At 47.4% G+C, this 14,221-nt stretch overlaps 1 protein-coding gene across 3 annotated transcripts in view; it reads right to left on the bottom strand.

Moving 5' to 3' along the window:
- The window catches only part of RALGPS1 (Ral GEF with PH domain and SH3 binding motif 1), a 295,892-nt gene that overhangs the window by 161,509 nt on the left and 120,162 nt on the right, over positions 1-14,221 (bottom strand). The window lies entirely within an intron of this gene.

The following is a 14,221-nucleotide window of genomic DNA, read 5'->3' as shown; positions in this document are numbered from 1 at the left end:
ACAGGCAACTTTACTTCTAGTAAAGTTTAGAAGTGCTGGGCCACCCTGAGATTTTTTCCTTCCATAACATTTATTATAATTGTGACTACTTAAACGATTACATCTGTGCTTCACTCAGCAAAGGATGACTCCCATGAAGGCTGTGACCATGCTGGTTATATTCATTCCACAATACCCTGCATCATTTATGGTTCCTGACACAGAGAAAACGCTGCCTAAAAATCTGTTGAATAAAAAAAAGAATAAGAAAACTAACGACAACTTAAAAATTCAATTCTTTGGAAATTTTTGAATATTCCAATAATTCTTGAGTAAAAGAAGAAATAAAAGCAAGGGTAATGAACTATTTATAAACCAGAAACATAAAGCACATACAGATCATGATATGTTAAACTATGTGATGAGGTCAAAAGTGTACTGAGAGGGAAAAAATGCATGGTTTTTAATTCATATAACTAAACAATATGAATATAAATAAGCTTAACACTCAACTCAAAAAGCTATGGAAATTCGAGGGAGGGGTGAGGTAGGAGAAACTGATTAATATAGATAAAATCAGTAACCATGTTTAAAACATACAATATAAAACTAAACACCAAAACTATAGACATGATAACTAAACCCAAGAGCTAAATTTTATCAATAGCAATAAAACAGGCAAAACCTCTATGAAGTAAGGCAAAATGAAAAAATATACATTAAGATTGAGAAATGAAAGTGAATTAAAGTTACAAGGTAAAAATAAATCCCAGCCTTTTGATTTTAAATAATTTACATGGTGACAAACGTCTGCTGCAAGGGATAAATGGCACTCCTCAACCACAGGTTAAAAGCCAGGATAATCACGAATCTTGGTCAGATACCTGAAGAAGTGCGTTGCTTTTGGAAATGCCCCTTATCATGCTGCTAGAGAGCCTGTATGTGGCACTTATATTTGACTAATGATGAAAAATTCCCCTCTTCTGGTAACTAGGCTCCATGGAATAAAAAAAAAGTCCTCCAAATCCTCTTTATGAGGACGTTGGTAGCTTGTTCCCTTGTCTTGAGAGAAACAGTTCTTGATACGTGGAAATGTTTTTCAACAAAGAACGTGTTGCTCCAAATATGTTAAAACCGGCTCAAAATCCTATTTCAATTCCAGTGTCTACTGTTGGTATGGAAAGAATTTTTAGTGCTGTGGATAATCTATGGATCAATGGATTCAACAGACTGAAGATGCAATGAGAAAGGAATGAAACAAGGGCACTTCAAAAGAGTAATTCTTAAATTCTTCAGATATGAACTACTGGCTTCTGAAAAACAAACTATAAAGCCATATAACTAATGTAAAATAGTAGATGCAATGGAGACTATTATAAGTAACGTGAGGGAAAACTGTGACTCTGAAATTTAATAAGTGTTCTAGCAAGCTATCCATGTCTGTCTTTGACTAAGGCTATTTTAAATTCTGTACAAATAGATGTTAACCTGTAGAAAATGTAGTAATGCAAATAATTCCAGTCCATATAAAGGCAACTGATGTCCCATAGTATTCCACTGATCATCATTCTGGGAATACTAATTTTCTATCCATTTTAAAGATGATTTCAGCATTCTTCAACTGACCATAAAGTAAAGTATTCTCAGTTCTCTTGAAATAAAGTTGGCTTAAAACTCAGCATTCAGAAAACTAGATCATGGCATCTGGTCCCATCACTTCACAGCAAATAGATGGGGAAACAGTGGAAACAGTGACAGACTTTATTTTGGGGGGATCCAAAATCACTGTGGATGGTGACTGCAGTCATGAAATTAAAAGACGCTTGCATTGTGGCTCAGCTGGTAAAGAATCCACCTGCAATGAGGAAGACCTGGGTTTGATCCCTGGCTTGGGAAGATCCCTTGGAGAAGGGAAAGGCTACCCACTCCAGTATTCTGGTCTAGAGAGTTCCATAGACTGTATGGTCCATGGGGGTCACAAAAAGTCAGACACGACTGAGCGACTTTCACTTTCACTTCGCTCCTTGGAAGAAAAGTTATGACCAACCAGACAGCATAGTAAAAAGCAGAGACGTTACTTTGCCAACAAAGATCCATCTAGTCAAAGCTATGGTTTTTCCAGTAGTCATGTATGGATGTGAGAGTTGGGACTATAAGGAAAGCTGAGCGCTGAAGAAGTGATGCTTTTGAACTGTGGTGTTGGAGAAGACTCTTGAGAATTCCTTGGACTGCAAGGAGATCCAACCAGTCCATCCTAAAGGAAATCAGGCCTGAGCATTCATTGGAAGGACTGATGCTGAAACTCCAATATTTTGGCCACCTGATGAGAAGAACTGATTCATTTGAAAAGACCCTGATGCTGGGAAAGATGGAAGGTGGGAGGAGAAGGGGACAACAGAGGACGAGATGGTTGGATGGTATCACTGACTCAATGGACATGAGTTTGAGTAAACTCCAGGAGTTGGTGATGGACAGGGAGGCCTGGAATGCTGCAGTCCATGGGGTCGCAAAGAGTCGGACATGACTGAGTGACTGAACTGAACTGAATATCTTACTGAATCTCTCACTAATTAATAAGTTAAAATAAAATATTTGACAAATAATCATTTTATACTTGTATGAGTCGTTATTTTATCTTTTAAAAAAACAATTCTTTGACAGTTTATATGCACATACACATAAATACATGCAAACATAAATACACAATGTATAATCTTGTAGATCAACTTTAATCACTTGTTTCTAGTAATTTTGCTAAGTTTTAAATAAATTATGCTCATGGCAACCCCAAGAGACATTCCCAAAAAGCCCAAGAGTAGAGCCAGGAGGATGACCTTGGTCCTTGAATGGAAGTTTGCCAAGGGTCCATCCTGGGTCCAGAGCTGGTCTGCATGGCTGAGCCATGGAAAGGGCTGGCTAAGGCATGGGAGAGTCAGAAGCACTATGAGACGGCTCTGGAAGGAGAGAACAAACTCCATTATGGGAAGGAGGAAGCAGGAAAAGGTGATCCTGGAAACTAGTCTTGCTGGGCTTCAACTAGCAGAGATGAGGCTGGAGAGGCCCCAGAGGCCAAAGAAAGTATGAGCAGTGGGCTGGCAGTGGGAACACACAGCGACGCTCAAGGGAGCAGCAGTTTGGCAGAACTGTAGGCAGGTGTTGCCTTGGACAAGACTGGGAAGGTAAGAGAGAGATGGAAACTCGCCATTTGGCAAGTATGATTTTGACTAGGTCATTTTGGATACTGTGGACATGTGATGGCCAATTTGACAGCTTATTCTCCTTTTCCAGATCTTTCAACTCAACTTGCCAACAGGGTGCAAATCACAAGCGGCTAAGCATGAACAGTTGAATACTAATCAAAGGGGAAAGAATGAGTTGATTGTGGCTGTGTTTGAACAGGAAATTCCTCTAGCCAGCTCTTGCATCTCTTCCGCACGTGACCTGGGGCTCTGGGTTGCTGTGTTGCTGGTGGCAGTGGATGCTCCACTGGCCACAGCTGAAAGGTTTATGATTTGTTTTTCAGGGCAAGGAAGTAGGTGTGAAGTAGGTATGAAAACTTTTGATATTTGCTGCCATTGCCAAAATGCTTCTATTATGTCCTCTGCACCCTGCAAGAATCTCCCTACCCAAAGGTTCTCCTCAAATGCCTCATTTCCAAATGCAAGTTGTCCTGAGAAACACCCACTGGAACACACCAAAATCCCTCTATCACCTAAGCTCAGTATCTTCCCTAACTCGAAGGGATCACTGAAACCTAGAGTTAAAAATCCAAATGACAGCTAAAGTGAAGTCACTCAGTAGTGTCCGACTCTTAGCGACCCCATGGACTGCAGCCTACCAGGCTCCTCCGTCCATGGGATTTTCCAGGCAAGAGTACTGGAGTGGGGTGCCATTGCCTTCTCCAGTTCAGTCGCTTTGTCATGTCTAATTCTTTGCAAGCCCACGGACTGCAGCATGCCAGGCCTCCCTGTCCATCACCAACTCCCAGAGTTTACTCAAACTCATGTCCATTAAGTCAGTGATGCCATCCAAACATCTCATCCTCTGTCGTCCCCTTCTCCTCCTGCCTTCAATCTTTCCCAGCATCAGGGTCTTTTCAAATGAGTCAGTTTTTTGCATCAGGTGGCTGAAGTATTGGAGTTTCAGCTTCAGCATCCATCCTTCCAATGAATACGCAGATGACACCACCCTTATGGCAGAAAGTGAAGAAGAACTAAAGAGCCTCTTGATGAAAGTGAAAGAAGAGAGTGAAAAATTTGGCTTAAAGCTCAACATTTAGAAAACTAAGGTCATGGCATCTGGTCCCATCACTTCATGGCAAATAGAAGGGGAAACAGTGGAAACAGTGACAGACTTTATTTTTGGGGGCTCCAAAATCACTGCAGATGGTGACTGCAGTCATGAAATTAAAAGACGCTTATTCCTTGGAAGGAAAGTTATGACCAACCTAGACAGCATATTAAAAAGCAGAGACATTACTTTGCCAACAAAGGTCTGTCTAGTCAAGGCTGTAGTCATGTATGGATGTGAGAATTGGACTATAAAGAAAGCTGAACACCAAAGAATTGATGCTTTTGAACTGTGGTGTTGGAGAAGACTCTTGAGAGTCCCCTGGACTGCAAGGAGATCCAACCAGTCCATCCTAAAGGAAATCAGTCCTGAGTGTTCATTGAAGAAGTAGTGCAATGAAAGTTAAAATGATGGATTAAAAAGAGCAACATCAAAATGGTTACAACATACATCAAAAAGAATAAAATACCCAGGAATAAACACATCTAAGGAGGCAAAATACCTGTGGTCTGAAAACTGTAAGACACTGATTAAAGAAATTGAAGATAATACAAATAAATGGAAAGGTATACCCTGTTCTTGGATTGGAAGAATCAGCACTTAACATGACCATACTACCCAAGGAAATCTAAAGATTCCATGCAATATCTATCAAATTGCCAGTGGTATTTGTCACAGAATCAGAGCAAAAAAATTTTTAATTTGTATGGAAGCAAAGAAGACCCTAAATAGGCAAAACAATTTTGAGAAAGAAGACCAAAGCTGGAGGAATTATTCTCCCTGACTGTTGACTATACTACAAGGCTATAGTAATCAAAACAGTGTGGTACGGGCACAAAACAGACATATATGTCAATGGAAAAGGATAGAAAGCCCAGAAATAAATCCACACACTTATGGCCAATTAATCAATCTACAACAAATGAGGCAAGACTACACAAAAGAGAAAAGACAGTCTCTTCAATAAGTAGTACTGGGAAAGCTGGACAGCTACATGTAAGAGAATGAAATTAGAACATTCTCTAATACCATATACAAAAATAAATTCAAAATGGATTAAAGATCTAAATGTAAGGCCAGACAGTATAAAACTCCTAGAGGAAAACCTAGGCAGAACACACGTTGACATAAATCATAGCAATATATTTTTAGATCCATCTCCTAGAGTAATGAAAATGAAAATAAACAAATGGGACTTAATTGAACTTGAAGCTTCTACACAGCACAGGAAACCATCAACAAAATAAAAAGACAACCTATGAACTCAGAGAAAATGTTTGCAAACAACGTGACCAACAAGGGATTAATTTCCAAAATACAAAAACAGCTCATACAGCTTAATACCAAAAAAAAAAAAAAATGAACAACCCAATCAAAAAATGGACAGAAAACCTAAATAGACATTTCTCCAAAGAGGACATACCGATGGCCAACAAGCACATGAAAAGATGCTCAACAGCACTAATTATCGGGGAAACCAAACTACAACGAGATATCACCTCAAACCAGTCAGGACAGTCATCATCAAAAAGTCTACAAATAACGAATTTGTAGAGAAATAATAAGTTTGCTGGAGAGGGTGTGGCAAGAAGGGAACCCTCCTACAATGTTGGTGGGAATGTAAATTAGTACAGCCACTATGGAGAACAGTACAGGGACACTCCTTAAAAAATAAAATTAGAGCTGTCATATGATCCATCAATCCCACTCCTGGGCATATACACAGAAAAAAACTCTAATTTGAAAAGATACATGCACCCCCATGTTCATAGCAGCACTATCTACAATTGCCAAGATGTGGAAGCAACCTAAGAATCCATTGACAGATGAATGGACAGAGAATATGTGGTACATATGTACAATGGGATACTACTCAGCCATAAAAAGAATGAAATAATGCCATCTGCAGCAACATGGATGAACCTAGAGATTATCACAGTAAGTGAAGCAAGTCAGCCAGAGAAAGACAATTATCATATGATATCCCTCATATTTGGCACCTAAAAAGTTGATACAAATGAATTTATTCCCAAAACAGAAAGAGACTCACAGACACAGAAAACAAATTCATGGTTACCAAAGGGGATAGAGGTGGTGGGGACAGGGGGAGAAAAAAAGAAAAAGAAAAGTCTCATGCAATTTCATGTTAACTTGTTCACTAATTATACAATAAAATTGCTGGAATACTTTCTTAAGAAAAACAAACAAACAAAACATGGTTACATCAGAGCATCCTGCTCTGGAGCAGCGGTGGGTAGAGACCACCCCCCACCCAAAGGATGGGGGGTTGCTAAAAACTGTCTTTAATCAGGCAAGTGAAAACACCAGAGCTGTGTCGTAGGACGATCACTCCATGAATGAACAGCTTGAGAAAGGGAGTGAGACCAGAAGCAAGGGAACCACTAGAAGATGATGATGTTATAAGGTTATAAATCAGAGGACCTGGCTTACAGGGATGGTGGTCTCTGCCAGTCTATTTGAAAACAGTCAAGAAAAGTTGAAAATAATAATAAAAGCAGCAGCTAATACTTATCTAGCCCTTACTGTGTGCCAAGCATAGTACGAAACATTTTTTTCACATATTTACTCATTTAACCCTCACCATAAGAGGCAGGTCCAAGACTGGCTGAGCCTGGGAGTCTGATTCAAGAGTCTACACTCCTAACCTCCACAGGACACTACCCCTCATTTCTTGGTCATGTGGGCTGAGAGCCAAGAGCTACCTACCTGAAGTACAGGCTAAGGTGACATTTTCTCATAGGGACTTTTTCTACCTGTGTTCCCTTGGGGCTCCCCCAGGCTGGCCTGAGATTTTCCAGTGCGGGACACTTGCTGGCTCTCTGATTCCTGTGAGTAGCTGAGTTCCGGCCCGCCATAAGCGGGCATTAGAACCCTTGCCCCCTGACAGTTGGCAAGGTCTCCATACAGCAAGTTCTCTGCACTCTGCTCCCTGTGCTGACTCTGAGAGCATTCTCTATTTCTAGCACATGGTGACTTCCCTTTCTTGGCTTCTGGCTCAGCATTGCTTCTTGGTTTATAATTTGGTTTATTTGTATGTGTGTTTGCAGCAGGTGATTGGGAGGGAAGAAAGGGCTTACTGCTCATCTTCGCAGTCTACCATATTGCCTCAAAGTCCAAATAGGCCTGCTCAGAAAGCCTGGAACTAACCAGCACTTCCTGGAACCAGACTTTGATTTCAGACACGCCAAGGGTGAGCCTTCAGACAAACACGCGAGAAGAGGGCTCATGGAGCCGGCGTGGGAACGTGGGTGTAGGGCTAGAGAGAGGGGCTGGGATGAGTGTGAGGAGGCAGCCTCCACAGGGGCAAGGAGGAGAAGACAGATGGGGCTTTCCAAGCTGGGAAGACCCCATGGGACAGGACTTGGATCAGGAAAGGTGAGAGCTGGGCCAGAGCCCCGCCAGACACTTACAGCCCGTGGGTGAGAGGGACAAAAGTAGTCAGGGAGGAGCCAGCTGTCAGAATGCAGTGGGGGTGGGGGTGGGGAAGGGAATAAGCTGCCTGAAGAGAGATGTTTCAGGAAGGGGGTGACAGATGTTGTGGCAAAGTGAAGGCAGACGAGGGTGCAGACATCAGCAGAACTCCTGAGAATGGAGACGAGGGGAGGGACAGGTGACGAGTCATCAGAGGATGTCCTCTCTTCCCCCACCTCACCTCCCACCTGAGCCATGGCTCAGGAAAGCCTGGGATAGTCTTGCCCATCATGACGTACTCCACAGCATCCAAGGGGGCACTCCATCAGACACAGAGGGGAGAGGCACCTCCCGCATGAAAGATGAAAATCTGAAATACATGAATGCCACCACCCATTCACTTCCCGGGATACCCGCTTAACGACCCTGCACCCCCAGATGCCTGAAGTGAGAGTCCGGCTCCCAGGCGGGTCCCCTCCAGGCCACCACCCTGCAGACCAGGCCTCCTGACCCATCAGCTGTGACTTCCTCCCGGCCAAGTTCTTCAGTTTTCATTTTGCTGCTGCAGACAGGTCAGACTCTCTGGATCAATTCAGTAGGAAAGAGCGAATCATGATAGGAACGTGTACACAGCAAGCAGAGTGTGTGTGTGTGTGTGTGTGTGTGTGTATGTGTGTGTGTGAATCACAATAGGAACATGTACACAGCAAGCAGAGTGTATGTGTGTAGCTCACGACTGTAATTAAAGAGTGACTCACCCATACTCCGGGAATTCCATACCCTCAGGTCTCTCCTGTCTAAGTCCAGCTCCTCTTGGGGCCACTCTGATCTGAGAAAAGGTCTCACCGTCTCCCAGCTGTTGTTGCTATTGTTCAGTCGCTCAGTCGTGTCCGACTCTTTGAGACCCCATGGACTGCAGCATGCCAGGCTTCGCTGTCCTCTAGACAGACCCCTGTCCCGTGGGGTCTCCCTGGCTTGGAGAGCCTCATCTACCTTCTCCTCCATGCCCCAGTGGTGGCTGCCTCCTTGAGCTTATCCCAATCTCTCTCTAGCCCTAGACCTGAGTTCCCAGCTGCTCAGGCCTCAAACCTAGGAACCACCCTCCAGGCCCCTCCTTGCTTCATCTCTGACATCCCATCCTTCACAAATCCCGCCACCTCTGTCTTCAGAATCCCTCCTCTCTCACTTCCCTTCTCTCCCGTGCACTGCCACTGCCCCAGTTTAGCCAGCTCTGGCTCACTCCTGGATTCTGCCCTAACGCCCTAACCCAGCCTCATTTCCACTCTTGCCCCCCTGAACCTCCTCTGCAATCTGCTTTTCACAGAGTGCACGCATGCTCAGTTGCTTCAGTCAAGTCCAACTCTTTGCAACCCTACGTACTGTAGCCCACCAGGGTCCTCTGTCCGTGGGATTCTCCGGCAAGAACACTGGAGTGTGTTGCCATGCCTTCCTCCAGGGGATCTTCCCGACCCAGGGATGGAAGCCGAGTCTCTTAACCACCTCCTGCATCGACAGGTGGGCTCTTTACCACTAGTGTCACATGGGAAGCCGCAGACTTGAAACATTAATTAAACATTAATTAAAAAACAAAACACAAAAAGCAACTGTGAACCAGATCGTGTCTGTCTCCTGTTTGAACTTCTCTCCAGGCTGAGCCCCTCCCCAGCGGCCCCGCAGCCCGCCCACAGTATGCTCACAGTGTCCCCCAGGCCCACTGTGCTCCGGCCACACTGGCTGTGGAGTTTCTTCCACCACGATCTCTGCGCTGGCTGCGCCCACTTCTTGGCGCGGCTGGCTCCCTCTTGTCACTCAGGTCTGAGAGAGGCATTCCCTGAACACTCAGTTGATTCCTACCAATCCTCCTCTTTGGGTCTTCAGCATCACTTTTATTCCCATCTGACAGCTCTTGGTTCATTACTTCATGCATTCAACACACATTTATTGATCACTTCCCGCATGTGCTTCAGTTCAATTCAGTCGCTCAGTCGTATCCGACTCTTTGTGACCCCATGAATCGCAGCACGCCAGGCCTCCCTGTCCATCACCAACTCCCGGAGTTCACTCAGACTCATGTCCATCGAGTCAGTGATGCCATCCAGCCATCTCATCCTCTGTCATCCCCTTCTCCTCCTGCCCCTAATCCCTCCCAGCATCAGAGTCTTTTCCAATGAGTCAACTCTTCGCATGAGGTGGCCAAAGTACTGGAGTTTCAGCTTGAGCATCATTCCTTCCAAAGAAATCCCAGGGCTGATCTCCTTCAGAATGGACTGGTTGGATCTCCTTGCAGTCCAAGGGACTTTCAAGAGTCTTCTCCAACTCCACAGTTCAAAAGCATCAATTCTTCAGCACTGAGCTTTGTTCACAGTCCAACTCTCACATCCATACATAGGCAGTGTCTCCCTTGGATAACATAAAAGCCCATGAGACAGGGGCTTTGACCATAGCCTAAGAGCCTGGCATGGAACGGGCAAGGGAAAGTTTGATAAATACTTGATTTGCAGAAATGAATAAGAGCTATATGGTACGTGTGCTCAGGAAATCAGAGCTGGCTGATAGGACTTCTTGCTTAGGTCTCGTGGCTTTGAGGCCGCTGATATTCCAAAGTGGGCCCAGCACTGGGATAAATCAAACCCTGTCTGCACTTTCCCAGGCCAGCAGAAGGTGACGCCCTCCCTGTTGGCACAACCAACCAGCATTTATGAAGGGCCTGGTATGTGTGGGCCTGCGCACAAGGTCAGCCCCCATCTTGTCACAGATCACCAAGCCACTGGTGCTCAGCAGCCAGGCCGACAGGCTGCCCTGCCCACCCAGTAATGACCAGCTGGCCCTCACTGAAGGCCGTCTGTGGGGAAATCAAGTGGCAGGTCTCTTCTCACACCTGTGACCCCCTTCCACCCAGGTTTCCCAGATAGCCAGGGTTTCCCAGATAACCGAGGGACAGCACTTAGGGAGGTGGTCACACCCTGTCACCAGGGCCAGTGTGCCAATCTCACGTCTCCAGCCCCACTTCCCGGGCAGCATGGGTGCCCGCTCTTCCTTGCCCTGTGCCCGGCCTGATTCCAACATCAAGTTCTGTCACAGACAGGTCATCCAGCAAATGGACAAGGAAGTGGACGAGTGTCCATGAGGCCGAGCTGCGCTGTGCTGGCTCTGGCACTCAGCAGCTCCGTGATCTTGGGCAGGTCACAGGAAGCCTCAGCTTCCGTCTCTGCACAATGAAGCTTGTTAAAGCGCTGACCTTGGGGCTCCTACAGCTGGTGTGCCTGCTCCCCCTGCCCTGTGGGCCCATGAGTTCTCACCAGTCCCATATCAAGGGACGGGTGCGGGGAAGGGAAACAGCAGTTTCGGGGCAATTTCAATAGCTAATCTCATTAGCAGGAAAAGAAGTAGCAAAAGAAGGATGCAAATGAACACAGCAAATGCATAGAAGTCAAACGACCCACTGTAAACTCAGCTGGGCACTGGCGATACAGAGCCAATATCCAACTTCATCAAGAAGGAAGGCAGTCAAAGAGGGAGGCCGGCCTGTGGGCAGCACTGCAGAACAGACGCCCCATGTTCTCCGTCTCGACAGGCGGAGAGAGCGTCAGGAATACCGTGGCACTGCCAGCTGCACTGGGCTGGGGGTGGACACGGATGAAGGAGAAAGATGGCGTGTTTGGCCCACTTCCCAAATGCCCTGCACCAGCCACTGTCCTTGGACTAACAAGACAGGTGGGCAAAAGGGGAGAGAATGGTCTGAAACAAAGGCTGAACGGCGGGTTTGCCCAGAGCAAGCAGCTCCCCACACGTGGCCGTGGAGATGTCGTGCTGTGATCCACACCAAGTGGATCAGCTCCTCTCTCCCCAACACAACTGCTGGCGGCTGCTATATTTATCTCCTAGGAAGCTGCATCTGCCCTCTTTTACCCTGGTAAGCAGCCCTGCATAACCAAGAAAACAGTCCTGGTCCTCAGTCCTTAGGAAGCCATGGGAGATTTCTCAGAAAAATAACAGCTGTTGCTGCCCTGGGTGCCTGTTCTCCGGTGACACACAAACTCAGCTTCCTGGCCTGTCCCTGGCTCCCACCAGCTAGATGCCCACTGAGAGGTCAAAGTCAGGGCCAATTCCAGGCGATTGCGGGGGAGTAGGCAGCTGAAGCCATGGACTAAGCAAGGAGTAAGTAACCAAACGGAGAAGGCAATGGCACCCCACTCCAGTACTCTTGCCTGGAAAATCCCATGGACAGAGGAGCCTGGTGGGCTGCAGTCCATGGGGTCGCTAAGAGTTGGACACGACTGAGCGACTTCACTTTCACGCATTGGAGAAGGAAATGGCAACCCACTCCAGTGTTTTTGCCTGGAGGATCCCAGCGACGGGGAAGCCTGGTGGGCTACCATCTATGGGGTCGCACAGAGTCAGACATGACTGAAGCGACTTAGCAGCAGCAGCAGCAGCAAGTGACCAAAAGGCGGCCTTCAAGGCCTGGCTGCAGCTCCCTGCCTCACTGGCGTGTATCTCCTCCCTGGGGCCCTCCGACTTCCCTTCCCCAGATCAAGGGACAAGCAGGGAGAAGGAAAACAGCTCTTTCCTGGCAACATTTCCCGAGCTAATCTCATTACCAGAAATGAATGGCAAAAGAAGGATGAACCCCAGAGGCCAGCGGCCTAGCCAGTAGCAGCAGCAGCCAGAACAGAGGCTCCACGGCCTGGGGCAGCACCGACAGTCTGCTTATCTCATCTTCCAGGTTCCTGTCGGAGCGCTGCAGACGAAGGGGACAAGAAAGCAGGACCCCTCTCTTGTTCTGAGTGCCAAGAGGCCGTGGGTGCTGTCTTTCCTGCTGAGCTCCGTGGGGTGTGGTGGGGAAGCACGGAGACTCTGGAACAGACGGTTGAGTTTGGTTTCTGCTCTGCCTCCAGGCCAGGGAACCCTGCGTGTCCTCCCACCGCCCCACGCCTCCGTCTCCTCATCTGTACCTGAGAACACTGACAGGAGCGGCGGCCTCGACAGGGAGCTGTCAGGAGGAAATGAGTTAATACAGGGAAAGCTTTTAGGGCAGCACTGGGCAGATCTGTAAGGAGGAACAGCTGACCCCTGTGGCCTGGAAGGGAGTTAGGTGAGGAAGCTCAGGTTTTCAAATGGGTCCTGGGTGGATATTTCATTCCTGGCTCCCTGGGGAGCAGTGGGAGATTTGTTTTCATACACAGCCGTGATGACTGGCCACCGTGGCGTAGGGCTCTGTCGAGCCACAGGGAGCGGTCCTGGGGGCTGCTCTGGCCTGATGTTGCCACCGTCCAGGGCAGGGCACGGCATGTGGGGAGAATGCTGGTCAAAGCTCCATGGACGGGCCCTGCCCATTCACGACGGGGTGGCATCTCTGTGCCGGACCCTGAGCCACCCTGGTCCCTCGTGCGCTGACCCCCTGCTGCTCTCACTGACTGTGCCACTTACAGGGGTCACCGAGAGTCCCTGTGTTACTGACAGTGAGCTCCGTGCACCGTGAGAATCAACATTCCTTCTTCCGGGCCCACACATAGCTCCCAGCAGTCCAAGAAACAATAGCAGCACCTAAATGATGGAAAATTCATTTGCGAAAGAATCTCCAAGCAACTTTTGAAAAAAGTCTCAGGGCTCAGATGCACTCGGGGAAATCACAGGGCTGGCAGCAAACACAGAGACCAGTGGCTTCCAAACTTGCTTCTGACCTCCAAAGCCATTGCTCAACTCAAGTTCACCCAGAAGCCCAGGACGTAAAACTGATACAGCCGAGCCGCTCTGGCAGGAATCGTGCCCAGGCGGCCTGCTGGACTCCCTCCCGCCTCTGCCCCAGGCCCTGCTGGCCCTGAGGCAGCTCCAAAGAGCCCCTGGGCTCCCCGAAGCACTGATGGAACACCACAGATTCAGGCCAAGATCTCTGAGTAGACACGAGGAGACGAGTCCCACAGAATCACTCTGCACAGATGGTGCCTGAACACAGACCTGGTTTTCTGATTCCGGGCTAACACCTCTCACTCCACTTTGCTGTGGCTTCATCTATGGAAAATTGCAATTTAAAGAAACAAGGCTCACTTCTGATCACCTACAACATAATCCCTAAGTATTTTACAGGCCCCTGAACCAGCCAAGCCTGAAACAGAGCCCAGCCCCGCAGGCTGGCAGAGAGAAGTTCGGAAATGAGCTACAGAGGCACAGCTGATGGTTCCATACACTTTCCTTCAGTGCTGTGGGACATAAATAGGTCTTGAAAGGCTGGGGCCGTGTGGCCGTGAGAGACCCGGACCAGGAGTTGAGCCCCCGGACTAGAAGGTGAGACCCCAGACTAGGAGGTGAGACCCCGGACCAGGTGGGCCAGGAGGTGAATGCTAATGAGAGGTGGAGAGCCATGACGTCCCCCCCGTAAGGCGTGGTGCCAAGCTCGGGAGGATAAAGAGGCCTGAGATATTTTTAAAGTATTTTTACAGCAGAAAAACTTTCCTACAGACTCAATTATATAACGATCAGACTCCACCTCTGAGCTGAAATTATCCATGGCCTTCAGGAA

Source organism: Bubalus kerabau, chromosome 11 (genome assembly GCF_029407905.1).
Source record: "Bubalus kerabau isolate K-KA32 ecotype Philippines breed swamp buffalo chromosome 11, PCC_UOA_SB_1v2, whole genome shotgun sequence".
NCBI classification, from domain to species: Eukaryota; Metazoa; Chordata; class Mammalia; order Artiodactyla; family Bovidae; genus Bubalus; species Bubalus kerabau.
The sequence above is the reverse complement of the archived record's forward strand: the minus strand, read 5'-3'. Positions and strand labels throughout refer to the sequence as shown.